This window comes from Ammospiza caudacuta, chromosome 6 (genome assembly GCF_027887145.1).
Source record: "Ammospiza caudacuta isolate bAmmCau1 chromosome 6, bAmmCau1.pri, whole genome shotgun sequence".
NCBI classification, from domain to species: Eukaryota; Metazoa; Chordata; class Aves; order Passeriformes; family Passerellidae; genus Ammospiza; species Ammospiza caudacuta.
In genome coordinates, this window is record NC_080598.1 from 18,075,116 (window position 1) to 18,085,909 (window position 10,794).

The window sequence follows — 10,794 nt, forward strand, 5'->3', positions numbered from 1 at the left end:
TAGGCTTCTGAAGATATAGTTGCCTAATCTAGTAATATATATTAATATATATATTTTTATATTACTATATTGTTCATTGCACCAGGCACAGGCCAATCCAAAAACGTTGTCTTTGATCTCACCATTTAGAGTCCCTGCATTCTGCAGTTCCCGGACTGGGCAGAAGCATCACTTACCATTTTGCCTTGATGAGCTGGGCCATGCTCAGTTATGTTTGGGAGCACTGCTGATTAGATGTCCATGTTATGATTAGGCACGTGTAGGGAGCAACTGAACAAAGAAGATGACATTTACCTGACAAGATGACCTCTAAATGCTTAATTTAATGTGCTTTCTGGGACTTCTGGTCCAGAAAGACTGTCACACAGACTCCTCTGTGCCACAGATTTCTTTGCTTCTCATTTAGGGAACAGATCCCTGTCAGACTGAAATGTGCTACAAGAAAAATGACTTGTAACACCAATTTTCTGTTGTGTCAAGACATGATAATATCACCCTCTGAGCACACACATGTCCTGAATTTTAATTTAAACAGCACCTGTATAAAGTGCTATGGCTACATACACATCTAGTAAAAGGAAGCCTGGTCTTGAAGAGATTGCCAAATGGAAGGGATAGAAGAGGAGGTGTTCTTGTATCTAATCCCCAGGTGAGCACCTGAGGTGCAAAGCAGGTCAGTGACATACCCATGGCCACACAGGGAGCCCAAGCTTAACCCCAAGTCTTGTGCTTACCTCTGTGTCTGGAGATGTTCCATTGCTCCTGGGAATTCAGAGGGTCAGTGTCCCCAGTGTCATTGCAGATAGTGACTCAGAAGAAGCATTTCCTCCCTGGAGTGGGCCTGTGACAGTGTATTTATTGCTGCAGACCTTCTCTGTGCCTGTGAACCACGTGCCAGTACTGACATCCCATTGCAGGACACCATAATACATCTCCTAGTTGTCTTCTGCATCTGAGCTGTGGTCTAGGGCCATGGTTCTGGGACTCCTTCAGCCAGCTGCAGATTACTGGGTGGTCAGGGAAAGCTAAGAAATAATGAGCTATTTAAGCACTACTTTATTCTGTTTGGCTCCCTCCCTCTGTCCTTTTCTGGGGCAAAAATATTTCACTTCCAAAGTCTCTGTGTATCTAGGAGAGTACTTCCTTCATTGATTTCTTCTACCCTGAGCAACCTGAGGGCCAATTTGTACTGTGTAATTACCTTCTGATGAAAAGATAAGGCTGTTACTTTTGAAAAGCATTCTCTGAAAGGATGATAAGTACAAGGTCAGTAACCCTAGCAGATCATTACAGTAATAGAAGTCTCTCTGAGGACCCAAGCCAGCCTCCCTCCACTTGGCTGGCACTGACCCACTGGCAGTGAAAATGATGTCACCACATTGCTGAGGGGACAGACAGTGTTGAGTCAGTGCTGTTATGGGGATTTGCCTGTTGAAACAATGACACGAAAAACAAGGTAGCACTGGGAGCGTCTGGAGCGATTACTGCTTCACCCTTTCCCTCCACATTGAACAGAGTAAACAAAGCCTCAGCAGTACCATCCTTATTCCTTGGCTCTGAGCCATACTGCTCCAGGCTCCAGCAAACTTGAAGGAGGGAGTTGGGAAACACAATGAAGGAGAAGGAAAGTCTTTTCTGACCAGAGTCTTTCTCCACTTGACTGGAAACATTCTGGATTGCTCCCGTGGCCTTTTTTGGATAAAGAGTTGTATAATTGGAAGCATCTATTTTTTTTTTTTTTTTTTTAACAGAAAAAAACCCCAGCCTTCCTAACCCTAGTACTGATGTAGAAATTGTGTGTGATTTCCATCAGCACAAGAGTACCTCCTGTCAGCACCCCATGGTGATGGAATTTTCTCTACACTGTACCTGCAGCTTGCATGTTAATGTTGTAAAGGACATCTCTGCAGATTTTCTTGAGGGTAATGTGAAAACAGGTCAGAAGCAAATCTCTTGGTGCTGTGGGTCAGGACTGGGAATGGTTCTTGTCCTCCCTCTTTTTGCCACACCACTGTGGCAAACTGCAACTGTGAAGTTCTGCTTCCTGGCTTGGGCAGCAACACAAACAATCCCCATCTTTGAGCACAACAGGGATGTCTGTGGTTACAGGAGCTACTTGTATGGAATCAGCCCAATAGAAAAAACATTTCAAGGACACCAATGCTGGAGATTTCAATCTGCAAAGGCAATGGCAGGCCTTTGTCCCCAGCAAAGTGCACAGTTGGCGTGGCCTGGGAGATTCCACATAACCTCATACTACAGTTCATTAGTTTGATCACCTTGGAAGCTGACGGAAAACAGCTGGTGTGGTACAGATCAACTCATACAATTTAAACTGAGAGGTACCTTCTTACAGTGAGGCTCATTTTGCAAGGTCCTGTGGAGCCTGCGCTCATGTAGTGGTCTAGGATTAAAAAAAAAAGGAAAGCATATAAATTGCTGTTAGCATCTATAAAAATGAAATCAACATCCACATCAATATAAATTGTACCTCAAACAGGACAGTGTTGGGACCTCAAGCACTGTCTTTACGACCCTAGGTCACTCAAGGTTTAATCAAGAATGATTTCTCTTCACCTAACATGAAATGTAGTTCAATGCTTGAAAAATTCTGCTGCTCATGGTGAATCACAGAGCCTCCCCAATGTTTTATGGTTTGTTGAGCACTGCTGCTCCACCTGTGAGGGGCTGGGTTGTGCAGCTGAGAAACCTTTTGTGTGCACAGAAGTCCCTCTATCACCAGAGGGTGACCTATAAAAAGGCTTGCCATAAAAGCACTGAGCAGTTATGGAGGACTTTGTGAACCTGAACATCTGCATGACTTTTCTCCAATAGTCAACCCTGAAACCAGAGTGACAGCTTGCGATAAAGGCTAAAGGACAGCTCCAGGCCCCAAACCCTGCAGCTATATTTCACCAGATGCCTAAGAAAACACTAATTGCAGGGTTCTTGCTCTGACAAGACACAACACAGAAGCTCACAGAAAAGATGTGCAAAGGCATGGTGCTGTCCCAGCACAAACCACCATGTGGCTCTTCAGCCTCACAGTCAGATCAAACCTGGGCAGTCAGGAATAAAAGAAAACAGAGAGAGAGAGAGAGAGAGAGAAACATTAAAATAAGAGTGTGATATTGCACAGAAAAGCAAAGCCATTCTTCAGCCTGTTGAGTCACATCAGAGACTGTAAGAAGAACCCTTCAGACTATTGCAGCAAAAAGCACTACATGTAAGGGTTAAAATGTTGTCAGCTCTGCTCCCAACAGTTGTGAAACCACAAGGAAAAACATCAATGCAATCCATTGCTTTCTCATGAGCACCTACTCAGGACAATTTCATGTGAGGTGGGTGGAACAGGAATATTTTAAAATATTGTAAAAAACGCAGCAAAAAAGTGTAGTTTACATGCAATACATGAATGAGAACAAAATAAAGGAAAAGCAGCTTTAATGCCTCATTTGATGATTTTACTGTCCAAATTCTGCCACAAGCAGTTTTTGTATAATGTCTACTTCTTACAGGACTCCTCATACTCTTCAGCACAGTACTTCATGTTGCCATGCCACACCAGAGGAGTTTGTCTGGAGCCTACAGTCTCTCTGGGATTTTTTGCTGTTTATTTGATGATACAGTAACAAAGCCATGCCCAACGGATGGGTTGTGCAATTCCAAAGTGGAGACAGAAGAGAAATGACCATTTTTCATATTGGCCACCTGGATGTTGCCTTATGAGACTTCCTCAGTGAAACCTGGAAGTCCTTCTGCTCTACTCATGAATCACCTGTTCCTGCTGGCCTTACTGCTGTTGAGGACAGCCAGAACCATGCTTTGTCACCTGGGAGTATCTTAGACAAAAAGCCTGAATTTTCTAATTAATAATTAAGCAAACAAGTTCTAAACAATAAAGACTTAAATACTTTGCTACCTTAATTAGTAAGGTAGCTGGGGATTTCATGGCAGGTCATTCTCATTCACATCTTCATTCTCAAGACATAATTAGTGTACTTGAAGCATGACCTCTGCCAATATTACTTCAGCTTTTGGTTCCAGAAGGCTGAGTGCTCACTGAGGGCCTGAAAGGATTATAATCCTGTCTCAGTAACACCCCATATTTACAGCAAATGGCTCTTTCAAACATGATGGTTTGTGTACTGTAGCATCAAAAGTGTCCTAACTCAGAATACTGAATCCATGTCAGGAGCCAGAGAATCTTCCAACAGTGACCTCTGTAACCACATGTGAGGTGTGATGTAAGAAGTCATGTGGTGGAAAAAAACAACTATTACACCATTATACCTGACACAGTCATTCAGGGGACAGCTTAGCAAGAAGGAGGGCAGAATTATTTAAATTTGCCTCAAGGATTGCACAACCTTGTGCTGCTCTCCATCTCCTCTCAGAACCTCTGAAAAATGAACAAAACCCAGCCAAGCTGTGATGATAAATGCTTTTTTTGGTGGAAGATTAATTTGATAAAACTTTACAAAATGTGGTATGTGTTAAAAACAAAAGAAAGTAACAGCTGACAGATAGGAGCTCCAGCTAGATGGATACCACAGGTCTTACCTGAAGGTGATATTGCTAGAATTCCTTCCTCTAACAGTGCTGCTTCTCTCGTACCAGCTTCACTCATGGCTTGGGTTCAGAAGCAGTATTTGTCTGTAAGTGGTACTAGAGATAGGGATCTTGGCACATTTTTTCTGCTTTTTGGTGTCTTCAACTCATGTTTCTCATGTGTATCCTGACAGAGCATCTCCACAGTCTGGTTCCCTGCCAGGCTAAGCCAAGGCTGGAGTTGAAAAATCCACCACCTTCATCAGTTCTGAAGGCTCTGTCACAGCAGGAGAGTCCACAGCTTGTAGGTGTGAATACAGAGCTGGTCCCATCTCAGGATGCCAAACCTGCAGGGTTTTGGGGATAAAATGAGCCTTAGGAAACACAGAGCAAATTCTGTCCAGCAAAGCAATGTGGTTCCTAACGTGGCACATAATGGAGACACTGTTTCAAGGTTGGCAATTAAAAAAAAACAAACCTCAAACATTCTGGCACAGAATCATCTGGAATCTGCTATGAGCACTGCCCACCACTCATTTTCCACATATGCTTAGAAGAGGTGTTTAGCATTAGAGGTTTGCTTCTGTCTCTTCCTAGCTGGCTGGTGAGCTCTGCAGTACATTTCCTACAACCTGTTTTCTATGACTTTGGAGTCCCTTGTGTCTCTTCTTGTTTAATAATTCCCTCCTACAGTCCTGTGGGAAGTAGTCAGGTGATGTGTGGACTGGGATTAGGGAATGTGCTTACTGACTTGCAAGATCCTATTAACGCTATTCAAGTTTATTTGCCAAAGATTACAGTACCCCTGATTATTAGTAATTTTAAAAAATACAGATTGTTGTACCTTGCTATTTGCTCTTTAGCCCACTTTGCAGCAGCCTCCATTATATATGAGAAGAGCAAAAGATGAACTGTTAAAAAAATCTGTATGTTTTCAATCAAAAGAACAGAGAGTTGTGTATCCAAATACAAGTTCTGCTCTGAAATTCTCAGCTAAAATGCAGCAACCTTCCCCTGGCACCAGGAAAGTCATCCAGTGCAGCATGCCATAACAAACTTGATGCTAATGGCTTTTATACAAGGCTCTCACTTGAGCACAGGGGTCATAAGGAATACAGTGCATATGGACAGAGAATATTCTCCTCTCCTAAGCCTAATGTGAGATAATGCAAGTCTTCAAAGAGGAAAAGAATCATAGCTCCAGGCTTTAAATTGGTTTTCTGTTATCTTCTGATGTAAGAGAGCATGAATGCTTTCCCATCTGAGTAACTATTTGACCTCAAGGCTTTCATCTACTACATAGAATTCTCTGGTTTTTTACCTATGCTGGCTTCCATACTTGGCCATTTTTTTTCTGAATTATGTGCAGCTACTAAGGCCCACTTCAGTATCTATTACAGGATTCCATCAATAGTTTAGGCTAATTACTTATGGCATCTAACAGTCTTTTGTTTGTAAAATGCTTTAGTCATATAGAGAAAGAAGTCTCTGTAACTGGCACAAAATAAATTCTGCCCATTTGAGCATTTCTGAGGCTACTGTAATCCTTTGGTGTTTTGATCAGTGATCCTTTGGTGATATTGATCAGTTCAGAACTAGGCACAGGTTCTTTACTACAAAAAAAAAAATCTAGTATTAAAAATGTAAGCAGCTTTCATGAATCTCATGGGAGTTTTCTCTTCTTTTAAAAGGGTTGATGAGCACAATAACATATGACAAATTATATTATTGGTCATACATTAAGGTCTTTGGCAACCTCAATGTGAACCTTAAATACCAAAGCTACCTACACCTCAGAATATCTTAATCACATTGATCTCTGCTGTTTGCAGATACTTAATTCCTCCCAGCTGGGAATCTCTGTGTCCTTTTTTAATAGTTACATAGGGATCACTAATTTATTTTTTCATTGCTTTTGGACTGAGATAAGCCAAGATGAAAATGAGAGGGAGAGACAGAGAAATAAAATCCAAGAGATGGCTTATCATCCTCCGAGGCCCAGCCTGTCCCTGAGCAGTGACTGGCAGCCCCCAGCCAATTCTTCCCAGTTTATACACTGAACATGATAGTCTATAAGAATATCCCTCTGGCCAGGTTGGGCCAGCTGTCCTGACCATGCTCCCTCCCAGCTTGTTGAGCACCTGCTCACTGGCAGAGCATGGGAAACTGAGTAGTCCTTTAATAAGAGAAAACACTACTTAGCTACAAAATCCAAAACAGTGTTGTACGAGTTACTAAGAATAAAATTAACTTTATCTCAGCAGAAACCAGGACAGTACCATGAGTGATTGCAATTTAATTAATGAGAAATCCCAACATTTTGGATGAGACAGAGGAAAGAATCCAAGAAAGAACCAAAATATTAGCAGAAAAAGAAGAGCAACAGTCTCGTTAGTCAGATGCTGCTGCTGCTGAGGGGAACACTCCCATGTGTTGCACAAGCTGTGATAAGCATGGATCATACGGTTGCTATCTGATGGATACAACAAAATCAGCCATTTGTTCAAGTCAGTTCTGGTCCAATTGAGGAAAAAGCAGTCAAAATTAGACACCCAAACCCATTGGTGTGACTTTCAGAGGTGCTGAATGTTCTGGCCTCTTGTTGTTGCTTGTGAATAACAAGCCACAAGCAACTTTTGTGAGATACTTCTCTTAGAGGCTCTACACAGAGGGAACTCAAACTAGCACAGAACAATCACAACTTATTGACTCCAAATTGTGTGCATGTGTTATATTTTTATGTATAAAGAAATATAAGTATGTATAGCAGGAAGTCAAGGAGGGGCAACCTGTATGTTTAGATTTACTCACGATCACAACCCTTTTCTAATAACTATTTCTTTGCCACCTTCTTCGCTTGGTCACTTCAAATGTTTAGACGTTTCAGTTATTGCACTTACTCTGAAAATGAGCTCTTTGTGCTGTGCATTACAGAGTAGCTCAGAAATGTCTTCCCTTTTTTATAGGAAGTTTGAACAAAAAATACAAAGCTTTAGATGAAAAATTATATATATATTGCTTGAAATTGATGTTTTTCTTTCTTAAATGTTTCAATAGCCCAGACTTGCTGTTTGCCTTGCATATCCTGTGATGCACTCTGGCCTTGGGAATTGCACTAGAAATTTGCTGTCATTGGGGATCAAATATAGGAACAAAATGTCTCACAGGATAGTCTGAGCTGGTACTTTTAAAGCTCATCTAGTCCAATCCCCCTGCAATAAAAAGAGACAATTTACACTAGATCAGGTACCTGAACTGTAACTCCCAGAAGATAGTTCAGTAGTGTTTTCTAGCTAAATTAGTTTTTCACAGAATGGTTTTGTTTGGAAGAAACCTCAAGATCATTTCCTTCCAATCCTCTGCCATGAGCAGGGACATCTCCCAGTAGACCAGGTTGCTCCAGGGATGGAGCAACCACAGCTTCTTGGGGCAATCAGTGCCTCACCACCCTCGCAGTATGGAATTTCTTCCTAATGTTAATCCAAACATACCCTTGAAGCCATTGGCCCTTTTTCTATCACAACATTCCTCTGCAGACAGCGATTTTTTCAGATTCAGCACAATGGCTCCACTGTATTTTCTCACCAAGATTTTGGCTTTAATGCAGTTCTGGCTTTCTCCAACACCATGTTTTCTTCCTCTGTCTCCTCCATACTGTTCTTGATGTGACTTTGGGCCTTGGCTTTGCCTTGGAAGGGACCCTGATGCTTGCAGTGTTCTTGGTTCTTCACAGTGACACTGTGTGTTGCAAAAATCTCGAGGACAGATTCTTCAGTAATTGGAGAATCTGGAAAGAACAGAAGACATTTGAAGGCTGCAGCTGCAAATATAACTTGACACCTATCCTGTATCTGCGAGTTCCCAGAAAAAGTGGTGCAAAACTGGGCCTCTCATACACTCCTTTGTGTTTTTACTATCAGAATTTGGTATTTTGGGAAAGTCTTCAGGGACACTTAAAATTTTCACTTATGCTTTGATTGATCATGCTTTGATCCAGCTGATTTAGTTCTGTTTCTTATACAATGAGTCACCTGCCCTCCTTTAGTTGTTCACCTCAGCAGAAAAAGAGGGAGCTCTGGGAAGTAGCAAATCCCAAGCTCCTCACTTTCCCAGGACCTGGAGATTTGATTCCAGGCAGTTTCTTGGATTTGTAAAGCATCTTTCTGCTGTTCTTCCCTAAAGTCCCATGGGGATATATACCTAAGATCACAATAATGATAGTAGAATCAAAGTTAGTAAAGAAAATGCTCCCTCATTTTTAGCAGAGTAATATGGGGACATGACAAGGATGTCTTCCACATGGTAATAAAACCCAAAACAAACAGGTTCCCGTTGTCATCTTATTGCAGAGGTCCCATGCTGTTGTCTCCTCATCACAAAAGTTTCATACCTTCTGGGTGTTTTCCTGTGGTCAGCTCCTCAGAGCACTGACTCCAGGTCCCCTCTCAACCAGCCACCCCACTCTTTTATAGCACTCTTCTTCTCACTGCTTACAGCTGTGCCCTGGTAAAGTCAGGCCTGTTCCTAATCTTTGCTAATTGGCCCAGCTGCAACTCCTTAGGGGTAACATTACTTTCTACGCTATCTTTATTTTCTTATATTCTATCCCCCTACATGTTCCCAGTACCTGAAGGGAGCCTACAAGAGAGATGGGAGAAAATATTCACTAGTGCATGTAGTGTCAGGACAAGGGATAAAGGCTTCAAACTGAAAGAGAGCAGGTTTAGATTAGATATTATGGAGACATTCTTTACTGTGAGAGTGGTGAGGCACTGGCACAGGTTGCCCAGAGAAGCTGTGGATATCCCACCCTTGACAGTGTTCAATGCCACAAGAAGGATGTGGGCTCTGAGCTGTCTAGTGAAAGATTGGAACTGGATGATTTTTAAGGTCCCCTTCCAACCTGAGCTATTCCATGATTCTAAACATATTTGTTGATTTTTCTTCATTTTTGTCACACGTCTATTTTTAGAAACCACATTCTCTGCTGATACTCAGGACAACCAGCTCTCCCCATACCAAAGCTTTGCTGTGGGTGTATTTTCACTGCAGCACAGTGTGATAGCCATTCAGTGGGGCACACACAGCACCCGTACTCCCGTGTGTCCCGCCTGTGGTTTTATCCTGCTGCCCTGATCCAGCCTGCAGAGGAGGCTTTTTGCCACGCCGAACGCCCATCTGGCGCCATCTGCCTGCCATACACACATCTTCTAGTCATCATTTCAGAAAAGCTGCTTGGCTTGTTGTTCATGACATCAGCCTTTGAAGCAAAAGGCTCAGGCCGAAATTCTTGACTTATCGACTTAAAAGCAACAGTGGGACTGTTCCATTGTCTCCCCTCGGGAAACAAAGAAGCAGCAGGAAGAGGTTTGGCTTGTGCACACAGATAAGCCTGTAAAATGCCACTGGCCAGGGTGAGGAGCCCTGGTGAAGCACTGATTCTGCAGGTGTTTGTGCACGCCTGGTAAAGAGCAGGAAGGGCACAGGGTGGCTACATCCACTAGCAAGTCTGACCCCTGCTCCTCTCCCAGGTGGTCAGTGATGAGTTTATGGGTGGTTCCCTGCTTCACTATCCAAATCCTTTCCAAGCCTGTCACCCAGCAAAAAGACTGAGGTGGGAAACAACACAGACTACAACAAACAGAATTTCCAGCCATGCCCCTGAATTCTGTGATCAGAGTTTCCTGCCCTAAGATGTCTAAGCTGTCAGGATTTTTGGCTCCTACTCAGGTAAAGTGATCCCTGGACAAAATGAATTCAGTATTTCATGGATCTATGCATCTGGCTAGAGGAGCCACATGGTATTATGTGCTGAAGGGTGTGCATTCACATGCAGAGGATACATTTAGTGATTACTCTGGAAATCAGAGACCACGAGAGGGAGAAGGGTGGGTGGTGAGAAGCCAACCTTGTGGGAAAGAGTGTGAGCCTGCAGGCTGAGAAAATGGGTTAGCAAATGTGAAAGCATCTTCACAGGAGACTGCAAAGGAAAGTTTGACAAAGCCAAGATTCAAAGCCAAGATAAAAAGCCAAAACTTAGTAAGACTGAGACAGTAGTAGTGTGGGAAGGATACGATCTGTTCTTGTCTGATCTGTCCATCTGTTTGTCCTCAGTTAGAAGCCCTTTATCAACACCATGGCAAGTCCCATTAAGGTTTTGCAGCCTTTCCTTATACTGATCATCCCATGGGCATTTTACCGATTTGCCTTCTTGAGCCATATTCCTCCCACCTTTGCATCATT